The sequence below is a fragment of the Panicum virgatum genome, chromosome 1N (assembly GCF_016808335.1).
Source record: "Panicum virgatum strain AP13 chromosome 1N, P.virgatum_v5, whole genome shotgun sequence".
Classification (NCBI taxonomy): Eukaryota; Viridiplantae; Streptophyta; class Magnoliopsida; order Poales; family Poaceae; genus Panicum; species Panicum virgatum.
Window position 1 is genome coordinate 19,523,978 of NC_053145.1, and position 15,702 is coordinate 19,539,679.

The window sequence follows — 15,702 nt, forward strand, 5'->3', positions numbered from 1 at the left end:
ATCGCAAAAAAGAATCTTTCTTCATTCATGGTCAGTATAAAAAGGAGGGAGAATTGCAAAAAAAAAAACTATATAAGCCATGGAATTTAAAACTAGACCGTTCAAAAAAAAAAAGAACAATGAGAATTGGTTAATAGTGGGATTGATTCTTCAGGACAGGGATATATTTGGGGAAAAAAATTAAGACTGAATCTGTACATTACATGTGCTAGACAAAGCGAGTACACATTACACAACATGTGCTGTTGTGTGTGATCTGATTAGCGGATGAGAAAAAGTTAACCATCCTGGGATGAGAAACATAAACATTGCATTCTACGAATTAAGATCCCATTGCAGAGAATGGACACTCACCAAGTTTTGAAACAAAACAATAGAGGCAGTAGGTCACAACCCTGACAGAAATTTGGCAACAGAACCAAGAAGCCCCAACTTGAAACAGGGAGGTTCAGTTTCTTTCAGAGAAAACATGCATGTTCAGCTCAGGAATAGAGTTGCAGGAAGGTTGGTTGAAAGATGCACACTGGATTGACCGTTCTACAATGTAAACTTTCCACCATTACAGAAGAGTTGCAGAGTTTTCAGAAGCTATGGGAGAATCCCCATGTTACAGTATCAGGGGCAGCAGTGCTTAAATGCTTTTGGGTGCCGAAGGGATGAATTCATCCGCCGCTCTCATACTCAGGCCTCGACATCATCCGCCGCTCCTGCTGGTAGTGCCGGATACCGTAATTGTGCAGCAGCTGAATTCAGAAGTGAACATGAAAATCAATGAGACAACTAGGCATCATCTCATGGGTATTGCAGCATTGAGAAATAACCAATAGTGGACAAAATAGATAAGAGTACACAGACAGCTCGAAGATAAACACTTGGCTAACAAGCAGAACAATTAAATTATCTGAACTGGAGATCAGATTATGGGAACACAGCTGCATTATTTGTAAACTGACCACCATGGTAGAAATGCAATGGGACAATTTGGTCCAAGTTAAGAATCTGACAAAGGACTGCTAAACCCCCCTATGCACGTGTGCTTCTTCTATGTACACCATGTTTCAGATTAGTCCAAGGTCCTAGCCAAACTAAGCAAACCATTACCTCAAGCACAAGTTGAGTAATGTGTAGAACCCCAAAAAGCCATGAAGAGGAAACTACAGACAACAACTATCCAAAATTGAAAGACAGTTTCTCTGAACATCAGGACTAAGGAAAACAACAGGCAAGTTGCATTTCCTATTGTCAGTATGACACTATGCTCTACCCAAAATCTGTCTCATGCAGATTTTTTTTACTGATCTCTTTTCATAACAAATTCAAATTACAGAACCAAACTTGAGCTACAGGTGTAAACATTGAACATCTCATGCTGAAACTGTGAGAGCCACGAGCAGATAACAAGTGCTGCACAGACTGCTGAGAAAATTTCAGAGTAGTTACCTTCTGATGCGGCCCTGAGGACGACGATGTTCATGGTCTCTGAGCTTGCGGGGAGGGCGAAGGTGACCAGCGGCATTAGCCGCCCATGGGAGCCGGGCATAATGCACAGCGTGTAGGCGCCCTGGGGGTCCCAAGTCTAGCGGGCCCGCAACTCGTTCTTCAAGTTGATCACAGAGCTGCTGTAGAAAGGGAAAGACTCCCAGTTGTGATGGTTCTGGGGGAACTCCCCTTCACCGTTCGCCAGCACGTGGTGGATCTTCCGCGCAGGGTGCGGAAACAACACACCATCTTCTATTTCCTGTGTTTAGGATAGAAGTCAAACGGCTTTACAACAGCGGTAATTGTACATGTGTACTCACAACAGAATGTCTCACAGAAATCAGTAAAACAAAAGCCATTGCGATCAATCCGGCATGAAATTAGTTAGACCAAATAGCGCAAATCTTTCAAGTATACATCCCCAAATAGCACAAATCATTCGAGTAGACATTGTAACAAAGTGCTCCAAAATCCAATGGAGTCCATACTATGATTCCACTCAGAAATAACGGATGAAAGATAACTTCCTAAAGAGCAGGGACCACAATCTAGAATACGCAATAATTTGTGGATTTTAATGTGCTCAGGATTGGAACAGCTTCCTAAAGTGAACTAGATGCAGAGGCTACAGAATTAAAACTTGTCAGGAAGAATTAACAGGTTCAGTAGTCTTGTATCGGAAGAAATTACGAACAGTTTCAGACTCAGGCAAGGATAAACGCAGAGATTGTGATGCAGTAATCAGAGTTTTGGGAGGCGAAAATCAAAACTAACGTGCATCCATGCCATGATGACTGGTGTTCCATTCAAAGTAAATCTAGCCGACAGGGAAGGAGAAACGCACCCGGTTCTCAAGGGTAATCGGAAGGTCTTGCGGTACTGGGGTCGCTACGAGTGAGTGGACCTTCCAGTGCATCATGGTTGAGACCGAGGCGTTGTTCTTCACCAGCTCGACGGTGACGCATGTGTTCTTCTTGCCGAAGAGGTGGATGCTGTTGGCGCGGAGGTAGCAGGTGGAGTAGCGCACGCTGACGCAGTCCTGGTCGGGGGCCGGCAGCCTCTCAACCCGCCACATCCACGGGTACGTTTCCAGGGCCAGCCCATCGCCGCCGTCGGCCTGGCTGCGGTTCATCTGGGTTGCACGGAAGCCACCGCGCTCCGCCCTGTTGATAGAGAAGGAGAGGTAGCGGCCGTAGGCGATGTTCTGGAGGGCGACGTAGGTGATCCCTTCGTCCTCCGGCTTCGGCAAGTGATGTACCCGCCACACCTTATTCACGTACGGGACGGCGCCACTCCGGCTCAGAGACACCCTCTTCCAGTCCGCGTCGGCGTGAACGAACTTGCCTGTCATCCAATGTTTAAAATAGCGGGCTAAAGCATTTAGCGGTTGGTGTTTGTATAGGCTAAGAAAGGCTATAGCGAGTTATAACCTAGCTAACCGATTTAGCAGTTGTGTAAATGCAATGTGTGAATAAATTGATGACTCTAATCAACTCTATACAGGAACTTAATTCTTTATTCATCGTAAATTAATATAACACAAGACCGTTGCACTCTTTATGTAGCTATCGTACTATGACACTACTAAACTACATGGCAACCATGCCATCTCCTACGTAAGACCTCTTATGACATGGTATGGCAAGAGGGGAGGGAAGCACCCCTATTTGTAGGACTCCATGGCTCATATGGTTTTGCCATGTGTTCATCTTCTACACACTTCTTTACAAAATATCTAACTTCAGAATTTTCCTCATACTTATCTAACCATACAAGTATCTAATTTCTAGAGTATTCATATTTTACCATGAAGCATGGTAACCAAGTATACTATCTAATCTTCTAGAAGCTTCTCACAATTATACATTTCTACTTCAACACCATGCATAAATCTATGAGTAATTTTTCATATAAACATGAAATCAAGAAAATTTCATATACTGAAGTACTCCTGGGCTTCATTCTCTTGTTACAACATTGAAGAAATACTAAATTTTATAAATGACGAAGCTCAATATTAAACTAACAATAAATAGAAATTAGTTATATGATTTAGCTAGCTAAATAAACCTTAATTTAGCGGCTATAGCGGGATATAACCGGCTATTAGCGGATTTAGCCTTTCAAAGCTAAGAGATAAATATTTTAGCTTTTTCTTCTTTCAAAAGCTATAGCAAGCTATAGCGGTGGCTATAGCCGGATATTTAGAACCTTGCTGTCATCACGTGGCTTTCCAGCCGCACGAAAGCCCCCGTCGGGGAAGAGCTCCATCTCCTCCTGGTGGTGGCGGGGGTGGAGCAGATGATCGCCGGGCTGTTGCGGGGTAGGGGATTCGAAATGGGAGGGAGCGGCGAGAGCGTGAGCGTTTGGGGAGCACGCCAAGGCGGCGGAGGGGGGCGGGGTATTTCAAGACGGCTTCTGGAATCTTTCTTGGCTCGCAGCGTGAGCGTGAGGGGCGGTTGCGCTTGGCCTCCTTCCACTGACATGCGGGCCCGTTCCCTCGGCGCGGGACGAGGCGGCCAGCTGGCGCTCCAACTAATCATGTTTGTGTCCAACTGGCCAATACGGCCCCAGTTGCTGCCTGCTGCGAATTCAGTTGGACGGCATTCCGATCCCGCCCGTGACCGAGCCGACGCAGTTACACTGTTTTACCGGTGTTAAAGAGATGCATGTCTAAACAATTATAGGTGAATATAGTTTTTCGAATTTGGCAAACAGGTCTAGTACAGTAAGAGCTATGAGCGCCAATGTCGTTTTCTAAGCATGAGGATCGCTGTGTTCGCTTGGCTTGTCAACCATCCAGCCAGCAGCAGGGGCGGAGCCATGTTGGACTTGCCGAGTGGGTACCGCTAGTTTACGGTCAACCGTAGCGAGTGGTTCCCTGCGGTCGATCTTCAGACCAGTTTTTTTTGAAAACCTTTTGTCATTTTAAGATAAGAATTTTTTTGAAAACCTTTTGTCGTTTTAAGATAAGAAAAAAGTTCACACAAAATTAAGACAAATTTAGAGAGATAGAAAATTTTTCAAGAAAAAATTCAAAAGATAGAAAAAAAAAATTAGAGAAAATTTATGGAGAAATAGAAAAATAACAAGAAAGTTTGGAGGAAAAAGAATTGAAGAAATTTTTTTGCATCTAAATAAAAAATTTTGGGAAAAATTTTTACATCCTAACAAAAAATCCAGAAAAAATAAAGGAAAATTGAAAAAAAGAAAAAATCGGCTTCCTGGGCGACGGCGAGCGCGCCGCCGCTCCCCGCCGCCGCGCCGATGGCCCACTGCCACGGCTCCCCGCCGCCCGCTCCGCCCCGAGGGATCTGGCTCGCCGCCGCTCCACCATGGATCTGGCATCTCCCCACCGCCGCCGCCCCACCGCATCTCCTGCCCGCTGCCGCCCCACCGCTGGCCCCGCCGCTCCGCTGCCTCCCCGCCGCCCGCTCCGCCCCCGAGGTCGGCTCGCCGCCCACTCCGCCCCGAGGGATCTGGCTCGCCGCCGCTCGACCATGGATCTCGCATGGGGAAGGACGGGAAAATGGAAAAGGAAAGCAGGAGGGGGAGGAAAGAGAGTGCGAGAGTTGAATGGGATGGGAGGGAGGGGGATGAATGAGATCGACCCTGAGTTATAGAACTTACGGTCAAGTGTAGATTCAGCATTGGGTTGCCGAGTGCACTAGGGAAGAAACAAAGTTTTTGTTATTAGCTTATAAATGTTACCACATGTGCACTCCCTAAACACCAATTAGGTGCACCAAGGCCAGCAGGCAATAGCAGCCATGGAGCCCACTGCCCACCAGGCCCAGCTTGCTTACAGATCAATTTGAGAAATTAAGGCCCACAAGAGAAGGCAAAGTGGCGCTGCTTGTTCTGTTATTGTGCGCATTAAACCTGACGAGCCAGACGAGAAGGCGAAACGATGCCGGCGATCCAATAGGCAAAAGCTAGCGAGGCGGCAGCATCGCAGGTCACTGTGGCACCATTGCACGACTTGTTGCCGCTCGCCGCAATCTGCAGCGCAGCAGCAGGCAGCAGGTTTGAGTGATCTTTGTCAACTCCTTTTTCTATCCGCTGTGCACATGCTTCTAGCTTCTTACTTTGCTCCTCCACTTTAACATTCGATTGAACTGTAGGATTGTTTGGATCTACATTTGGGGCCTTAGGGTTTATTTTTGCAAGGATTCGATGAGATTAGAGACTCTAAAAATTGATCTAATATACCAAAATCATGTCAAGTAAGTTTTATAGTTGATCAATTGATTCTTTAATTTTCTTCCCTTGATTCTTGAACAGGAGCACATAGAAAGCATGTAACTGAAATTTTTAACAATGTGTTGCAGGTGCATTTATGGAAAGATGGTTGAAAAGAAAAGCACCAGATGATGCTAACAATGTTGGTAATTCTCAGCAGCAAGATGCCAATGTTACTTTTCATCCAATACCATCAGCTCCTAAGGATATCAATTGGGAGGAGGAGATCCAATTTGATCCAGGCAAAAGGAAGGAAATAAGTGCTTATCATCCTAATCTTAGAGAAACAGTATGAAGAAATTACCTGATAAATGGTCCTTGCCAACCTCACACTCTTAGTTTTCCATCTACTTGGATTGGAGATAAAAATAGAAGGTTTAATCCTGAATGGTTTGATGAATTTGGAAATTGGCTTGAGTATAGCGAGTCCACCAATAGAGCATATTGTTTTGTTTGTTTCTTGTTTAGAGACCCCACTAAGAAATAGGCTGGGTACAAGTCATTCGTTTTAGATGGTTGGAATTCTTGGCATAATAAAGAAAGATTAAAGGAAGTGGTGTTAGCAGCCTTCACAATATTGCTAAGAAGAAATGTGAAGATCTGTTACACAAAGCACAACACATTGATATTGCTCTTCATAAGCAGTTGGAGACTTCTAAGAATGCATATTTTGTTCGACTTAATGGTGCAATTGATACTGCCAGATTGCTACTCAATCAAGGATTGCCTTTCTGAGGACATGATGAGTCAAATACATCTTACAATAGAGGGAATTACAGAGAAGTTTATGATTGCTTAGCCAAGCATGATGCGGCTTTAGCCAAGGCATTGACAGTTGATGCTGCAGATAATAGCCTTTTGGTATCTCCTGACATACAAAAAGATATCATCAAGTGTTTTGCAGATGAGATTTTGCATTCTATCCTTGAAGATATTGGGCAAGATGTATTCTGCTTGCTAGTTGATAAATCTAGAGATGTCTCTTACAAGGAGCAAATGGCAGTCGTGCTGAGATATGTTGATAAATCTGGTGTTGTGTGCTGAGATATGTTGATAAATCTGGTGTTGTGAAGGAGAGCTTTGTTGGGATTGTTCATGTCAAAGATACAACAGCTGCCAACCTCAAGTCATGTATCGATTCTTTGTTTGCTAAACTAAAGTTGAGCTTGAAACAAGTAAGAGGTCCAGGATATGATGGTGCTAGCAATATGCGAGGTGCGTTCAATGGCTTACAATCATTGATCATGAGAGAAAACAATAGTGCGTATTATGTCCATTTCTTTGCTCATCAACTTCAACTAGTGGTTGTAGCTGATGCTAGAAAGCATACAGGCATTGCTGAATTTTTTTAATAAGATTTCTACCTTGTTGAATGTGGAGGGTGGATCTGCAAAGAGAAGGGACATGATTCGAGATATCAATCTCAATGAAGTTAGTAATGCCATGGGATGTGGGTTACTTAATACCAGAATAGGATTGAAACAGGAACAATGTCTTCAAAGACCCGGAGATACTCGTTGGAGTTCTCGTTATAAATCTCTCAGATGTTTAGTTAACTTGTTCCAAACAATTATCAAAGTACTAGAATATGTGGAAAAGGAAGACAAGGATGGAAAAGCGAGGGGTATTCTTGTGTACTTCCAATCTTTTGAATTCGTGTTCTATTTCCATCTCATGCTGGCCATTTTGACTATCACAAATACATCTACTAGAAACCATTTGGACAGGGCTAGACGAGAGGAGTGGGAGAAAGTACTTGATGAAGTATATGAGTTTTGTGATAAACATGATATTTCCAAATTGGAAATGGATGAGGCTTACATTGATCCAACTAAGCCTAGGAAAAAGACAGGAATTACCAACAAGCATCATTTTCAAGTTGATTGTTTTAATGAAATTCTTGATTGGCTACTGCAAGAGCTTGATAGTCGCTTTAATGAGACTTCATCTCAATTGCTTGTATGTTCGGCTGCATTCAATCCAAGAGATTCATTCCATGATTTCAATGTGGACAGTTTGATAAGCTTGGCTAAATTATATCCTAATGACTTTGACCATGTGGAGTTGAGGGATCTTAACGCCAAACTTTTCCTTTATATTGATGATGTGCGTGGAGATGACAGATTTGCCAACATACATACCATTGTTGAGCTTTCTCAAAAAATGGTAACAACAAGGAAACATCTTACCTACAGTTTGGTTAATCAGCTTTTGAAGCTAATACTTGTATTGCCCGTCGCCACTACTACAGTAGAGAGGATCTTTTCAGCCATGAAAATTGTGAAAACAAAGCTGCGCAACCGTATGGGAGATGACTACATGAATCATTGTCTCATTTGCAATGTGGAGAAAGAAAAAATGTTAAAAGTTACAAACGATGCCGTAGTGGGTCGCTTTAAGAAAATAGAAAATCGCAAATACTAAGAGGTATATTTTATCATTACCATGTAGACCAATTAATATTTTGTTGGTGTTTATTGGTAACTATCGGTGCTATTGTATTCTTCATTTTGTTAAGCAGTTATGTGCCTTGGCATATGTTAGACAAGTTTTTTTTCATATATATATATATATATATATATATATATATATATATATTGAGGTGTGCACTCGGGTTCTCTGTGCTCTAGCTTCGCCCCTAGCCAGCAGTACTGTTCTCTCATAGTAAATCAGCATCAGCCACCAGCTACCAGTCAGTTAGCAGTACTGTTCTCTCATAACAAATCAACACTAGCCATCAGCCACAACCAAACGAACACAGTGGATGTAAACCACCTAAGTGCAGATTCTTTGCATGAACAATGTTGCATAAGAAGATTCCAACGACTAACAACATGATGAAAAGACATTGGCCGAATGATCCAATTTGCAAACTCTACCGAAACGACCCGGAGACACACACTTGTGCAAGGATTGCACATTTACGAAGCAGGTTTGGGACATCTTCAAACCATGACCCAATTAATACAAGTGGTTCTTTGCATAGCTATTGGCACAGATGTCAGGTAAAGATTGACAAAACCCATAGAAAAAAGCTTTAGACTAATAGTACAAGTGGTTCTTTGCATAGCTATTGCAGATACTTCTTATGCATCCATGATTGTGGTGGAACATTTGGAAAGAGAGAAATAGAAGAACATTTCAAAATAAAAGTTTATAGGCAAGAGAGGTGGCCTTCTTATGCAAAGAGTAGGTAGATCAATTTCAGTGGGAGCAAAAAAAATGCCATCGTAATTATTCTCTCTTTCCGGAATTCACGTCAGAAATAATGAAAACTATGCACAAACAGTATTCGTAGCTCCACTGCAATAGCAGAGACTAGATATTGATCAAACCAGGTTTCACAGACAAACATATGCAGCCAACCTCAGAGCAAGAAATAACATGTCAACTGGGCAAAACCAGAGCAACAGTAGCCATAAACTAAAGCATTTGCCATCGTGTGCGATTTGTTTTACCATCGTTAAAACATCCTTGCCTTTTTACAAACTAAAATCTATTAAGGAACCAGAGTATGGGGCGTTGCAGCATGAAGGCCTGGTTAGAATCAGCTTCCTCAATGAGCGTGGCGGATTGCTCGCCTCAGAAGGTGGGGCAGCAGGACTACTGATTCCTCCAGCTCTTCAACCTGAGGGTGACTCTTTAATGCCTGGCTGTGGGAATGGATTTGCTGATACGTCTTCATCGCCTAGGCCACGAAAGATGCTGGGCTGACACTGTCGCCTGGAAGGAGCATTGTATTTGTCTGGATTTGAAAAAGAAAACATCAGCAATTTCAAATTCACAAAAGGAGCCAGACATAAAGAAGAGTAACAGAACTATGGCAATCTCACCTTTTGAGCCAGATTTGAGAATGCTTCGATGTATTGCTCTGCAAGTTTTAAGTTAGCAGCCTAGCACAAAAATATAACATTGTTAGCATTTAACAGCACAAATGTTGTAGCTAGTGCTTAGTTACCATTTTGATAGTCAAGAACCCTTATACCTTGGCACTGCCTTCAGATGCCATCGCCTCTGAAACCAATCTCATTCCACGAGCAGTAGCTTCTGACTTGGCAAGAAATGCTTCGGCTGCACCTGGTGGTGATAGCCAGAATAAGTAAATTCTAATGGTGGAGGAAATAAATAAATGTAAGACCCTTTAGAAGAAAAAAATCGCAAATCATTTACAATGTTCAATTTAACTAAACTGCACCAATAGCCATCATAAAATCAAATAAGGTAAAACAGTGGTGGAATAATGCATGCTGAATGGATTTATAAAAGAAAAAATGAGAACATGGTAAAAAGGAGTGTGACACATACCCTTCGCACGATTTGCTACATCCAACATAGCTCCTGGTACAACAAATGAAATATGTCAGACAGAGTTCAACCCCCCATGTATCAAATACAATACATCTCTCAAATGCGGAATACATTAAAGGCCATCCTATCAATATTTCAGTATGAAGAATTAAAACCACACATTAAGCTGAAAGATAAAAAGGGTTGAACAGTCATCACCTTCAGATTCAAGGATCTGGGCAGTTTTCTTCCCCTCCGATTCAAGGATTTGGGCTTGTTTCTTCCCTTCTGATTCAAAGATTTGGACGCGCTTTCTCCTTTCTGCTTCAGCCTGCATCTCCATAGCCTGCTTAATCCCTGTTGGAGGAGTAATGTCCCCTGCATTGTCAACTTTAAATAAAACATTAGAAACATTGACGTTCGAAACAATGCATGTATTATAACTTAAATGATTATATAGGAAAAAATGGCATACTGATCTCATAGCGGATACACTTCAGGCCCCAATTTTGTGGCGGCTTCATTGATGGCACTGTTAACAGAAAAATATTAGCCAGATGTTTTGTGGTGTCCAAGAGAAATACTTGCATGTCTGATGAACTAAGAGAGACAAAGATACACTCAGAGATCAGAGAGAGAGAGAGAGAGAGAGAGAGAGAGAGAGAGAGAGAGAGAGAGAGACAACAGCTACCACGTCTGAGAAGCTTTTTCTGGTCAAGTTTATTGCTTCTTCAGATTGTTTGGGTTATCAATGGGCCTTTCATTGTAAATATAATAATACACAATCATTTGATATACAAATGTTCATTGGTAAAGCAATCATAATTTATCGAACAAATTTACAAGTTTCCAAATAGCAGCTTAAAAAACAGCATGAATATACAAACAGCTGTTGTTGAAAGTTAGGATGGTCATCCTGTTACTCTACCATACAAACAATGAGCCAAACTAATAATATGTTAAAACTGCAACTGCTTCCATATGTTTCAAATGGACTATATCATAATTTGGTAAGGCATTGACCCTCCTAGAGATCACCTAATGCAATGGCGTTCACTTTACTGTCAAGGAACACATACCATATTTCCACTAGGATGCCAATTTGGATGGTCTCTTCATATGATCCAAAAATATTACATGGATGGTAGTACAGAAACAAGATGGAGAGACTATTAATCAAAAGAGTAGAAAACCTAACGAGATATTAATTTTTTTCACACCCCAAATGTATGGTATGAAAAGTTGAACAGAGAATTCAGTGGGAATAAGAATCCACATACCACAATTTTCTCATTTAATGCATCTCTCTCCTCAAAAGTCTTGTCTAAGGTTATCTTCCAAAGTTCACTTCTCATGGTTGTTTGTGCAAGTTGTAGGACAGCATAGATTGGATTCTCCACACCATAGGAAGCAAGGTCGGGGTCCATGATCTGCAAAATTCAACAAAATAATGAGTTTCCGCTCAGCACTCCGAAGCCTGAATAAACAATTTCACTGTAGAGGAATTTCCCAAATCTGAACAAGAGCATTGCAGGCCACTCGAGACAATGGTACTAAGAATAACACATGCACTTACCCCAGTAATACTTACTACAAAAAACACATATGGATAGTGACTTTTACATCAAAACAGAATGGACTGAATTATACATTCATTCGTAAGTTCCTATGACAAATATAATGTTTGCTATCCTATCAAATAAACAAAACCAGAATCAGAATAAAGAATTAGGGCCAAAAAGCCACTCTACCTCAAATGATATAAAATAACACAAATGAAAAATGTTAGCAGCTAACCAAAGTAAACAAAGATTGGTCCAACAGATATTATATCACAAGGAAATAAGCACTATGTTTACAGTCGCAACAACTCATCATCACATACAGCTTACCCATAAAAAAACATTGACATTGAGTTGGGTTTTGATCAGATGCATATATCTATGGAAGCACTAAGACCAATATGATCCACCTGGAAGCAAACTAACCAAATCACAAAAAGGTACCCATTTCCACACCCAAGGCTATGCTGAGTTCTATGTCATTGAGATACAATTTTCTGTTGGCAGGACAATGAAGCAGTAAATATATGTCACATCATCATTGGTTCTACAACACCGACAAAGCTTTGATTCCAAATCCAAACAAGGAAACATAAATCAAATACTCCCTCCATTCCAGAAAACATGCAATTCTCACATCCCGAGGAGTCAAATATCGCGAACTTTGACTAAAATTATATAAAAAAGTACTCACATCTATGAGACAAAATAACTACTCCTAGATTAGTTATGAAATATATATTCATAATAAATTTGTTTTGAGACATAAATGCTAATACTTTTTGCTATAAACTTGGTCAAAGATGAAATAGTTTGACTGACACGCTTCCCATAATTGCATGCTTTTTTGGAATGGAGGGAGTACAATATTTGATCCAAAAAATTAGGAACATCTGCAATGCATGGAATTTGTGCGGCATCTTAAACTTGCTACAGTCATTGAGAATGTGCCTAGCATAGTTTATAAGGTGACAAGGCGAGACGCGGCGATCCACTCATTCAAGTACACTAGGCGACGCCTAGACGAGGCAAGGCGATGCCTTACCAGTCTAAGAAATAGGATAATAGCAGAAGGGAATAGGCAAGAAAAGAGAAAAAGGGAAAAAGAAAAACAAGAAAAGGGCAAATGTAAAGAGAATGGTTGGCCCAGCTCAATAGGCAGCCCACGAGTGTGCCCTTATCCCGTCTCAGGCATCCCATCTTCACACTTCGTATCTCCTCCACGCATGCAGGCAGCGCCGCCGCATCTCTTCCTCTTCCCTGCTTCACGCACGCAGATGCAGCGCCACCGCATCTCCCTCCTTCCGTCGGTGCAGCGCAGCCGCATCTAGCGCCGCCGCGTCTCCTCCCTCATGGCTCACGCAGGTACAGCGCCGCCCGCCCTCCCTCGAGCTGCTCTTGGCTGCGTGCACTCAGCCTGCCCTCCTGTCCTTCCCTACATCTTGCTGCTGCTCCCTCAGATCCGCCGCAAATGACCCAGGCGGTGCCGGATCCGGTGGGGATGAGCGAGGAGGTAGCTGCGTGGCCTCTCCCCATCGATTTCCTCTGCTTTTTAGTGCCTCGGCGACGCCATAAAAACTATGGTGCCTAGGCGATTGATCTAGGTGACCAAGGGTGGTACCATCTACAACATAGTGGATCCATACAAAAAGACTACATAACAGTGTCAATCTGCATCCGTTGTCCAAGGCATTACAATGAATTCCATAATAACTACCCAACTCATACTAGGAAAATTGCCAATGTCCAACCATCAACATGATGCCTTATCCTGAATTGCAGATTCAAGTCGATATTGGATCATCATGTGAAAACAACTTGAGTTTTGCTTTGCGAATGGTCATCCAGGCAAATCACAAGCTGGATCAATCCAGTTGAGACTAACTTTTACCATAAGAAAGCGTCACATCCACCCACCCACCCATCCCTGATCTACCGGCAACAACTGCAACACACACCAATCCATATAGAGGACCGCACAGGCACAGGTGAACAAGGGGACAAGGGGAAGCAGGCAGTATTACCTTGACATAGATGACGCTGTCGATCTGTATGGTGACGTTGTCCTTGGTGATGGGCGTTCTGGTGGGGGATGGGGATGGTCTCCTCCTTAAGCGAGTGCACGTAGGCGATACCGTCGACGGCGGGGATCAGGAGGTGGAACCCGGAGCCGAGCGTCTTGACATACTTCCTCCAACCTCTCCACGACGAAAGCCTTCTTCTCCGGGACTATGCTCACGCCCCAGTTCACCGGCGGCTCCGGCGGGTCGAACCTGATGAGAGCAACCCCCACGTCCAGGGGGCGTTAGTCTTAAACATGGTTTTAATTTCCGACCGGTCTCCGGTAACCGCCGGGCTCCGATACCGGTATACCGGTCCGGTTTGGCCGGTTACCGGTCATAACCGGTGGAATTCAAATGGCACAGTTCAACCGGTTCGTACCGGTATATCGGCCGGTTTGATCGGTTTACCGGCCGGTTTGACTGGTAACCGGTCAAATTCAATTTTTTTCTTTTTTGGTTTAAATTCAAATGCCCGCAAAGTATACTAAATAAATGTTTGTATAATATATTTTAGTCTAAATGAACCCTCCAACCCTTTTTTGTACTACTTTTACATTGTATTTGTATACTTTTATATGCACGTTTTTTTATTTAACTTCAAATCCCCGCAAACTATACTAAATGAACAAATTTTTGAGAAAATTTGACACCATTAGATTCGTCGCACCTTGAAGTATTTTTAGGAATTTTTCATTTTTTTAATTTAAATTTAAATTTAGAATTTGGGCCGGTTTGGTACCGGCCCAAACCGGAACCGGGCCGGACCGGTTTGACCGGTAACCGGTCAAACCGGACCGGTTCCCACCGGTTAGGTGAACCTGGTCTTAAATCGCATTGCAAAAGGTTGGGCGGGCGGAGAATGTGGGGAAGTGGGTAGGGTTTTACTTACATAGAGCTGTCGTCGCGGGGGTGGAAGCGGGAGAACGAGCAGGACGAGGCGGGGGCGGAGCCCGCACCAGCGGCGGCGAGGTGGCGCGGGAGGAGGAGAAGCTGGCGCGCGGGTGCCGCGGATCGCCGGTGTAGGCTCGCCATCGTCGTCGGCAGCGGCAACGGCGGCAGCGGTGATGGGGGTTGGATTCGGAGTAGAATTGGGCTGAGAAGTGGGGAGAAGGAGAAGGGAGAAGGGAGGGCTTCTGGACGATAAGGCAATAAAGGCCGGGTGTTTTTTTTTGTGTTTGTGTTTGTTTGAGAAGTTTTTGGAGGCTCTTAAATTAAATAAATAAAATCAAAACAACCAGGTTTGGCTCCCTCACATGAGACCCAAAGTACTGGGCATGCCAAACAGCCCTGCGAACAGACCCTGCGCCTCACAGACCCGTGCGCCTCTTCCCTCCCTTTACAGCAGCTCTCTCATCTAAGCTAAGGGCAAAATGGTCTTTTTGCAAGTCCGTTAGCTGTAGAAGCACCGCCTAAATTAGACCGGGTTAAATGCACCAACCAGCATCTTAATATTTAATCAAGTTACTGTGCACTTAAAACGATACAAGGTGAGCTCCACATCCTGCCCACCGATGTGATACCAACCTGCCCGATCTTCACGGGGAAGACGGGGCCCACTCGACAGTCCACCCAGGAGGGAGCGGTTGTCCAATCTAGGACGCACAGACCTCCTCGAAAACAGCGGGAACACAACCTGCTCAGAAGGGTTACAACGACAACCCTGAGTATACTAATACTCAGCAAGTCTTACCTGACTATGGGTATACTTAGCTCAATACCTAGACATGCAAGCTTTTTGGCTCTGAAGGTTTATCTTGCCGAAAAGGGCTACTAATGCTGTGTCCTAACTTTCCAAATTTTAGCCCCGCTTCATTTATTAAGTAACAACTAGATTTGCCTAAACAGCTAAGCAAACATGGTTAACCATATTATCTTTTCAGAGAACCACCACCACAACTCGTATGCTCATTTTCCATTCTCATCTCAAAACTTTACTACGATGTGACAAAGTGACCAAGGTTCTCTTAACCGAGAGAGACGGCGAATCGATCCGATTTAACCTTGCAAGGTGGACCTAACTCACACGACACGCGTAAACCCCGTCGGGTCACACACGTCAACCGTTCCCA

At 43.3% G+C, this 15,702-nt stretch overlaps 1 pseudogene; it reads right to left on the bottom strand.

The window, feature by feature from the left end:
• Window positions 1-9,016: 9,016 nt before the first annotated feature.
• On the bottom strand, window positions 9,017-14,760 carry LOC120653395 (annotated as a pseudogene).
• Window positions 14,761-15,702: the final 942 nt, after the last annotated feature.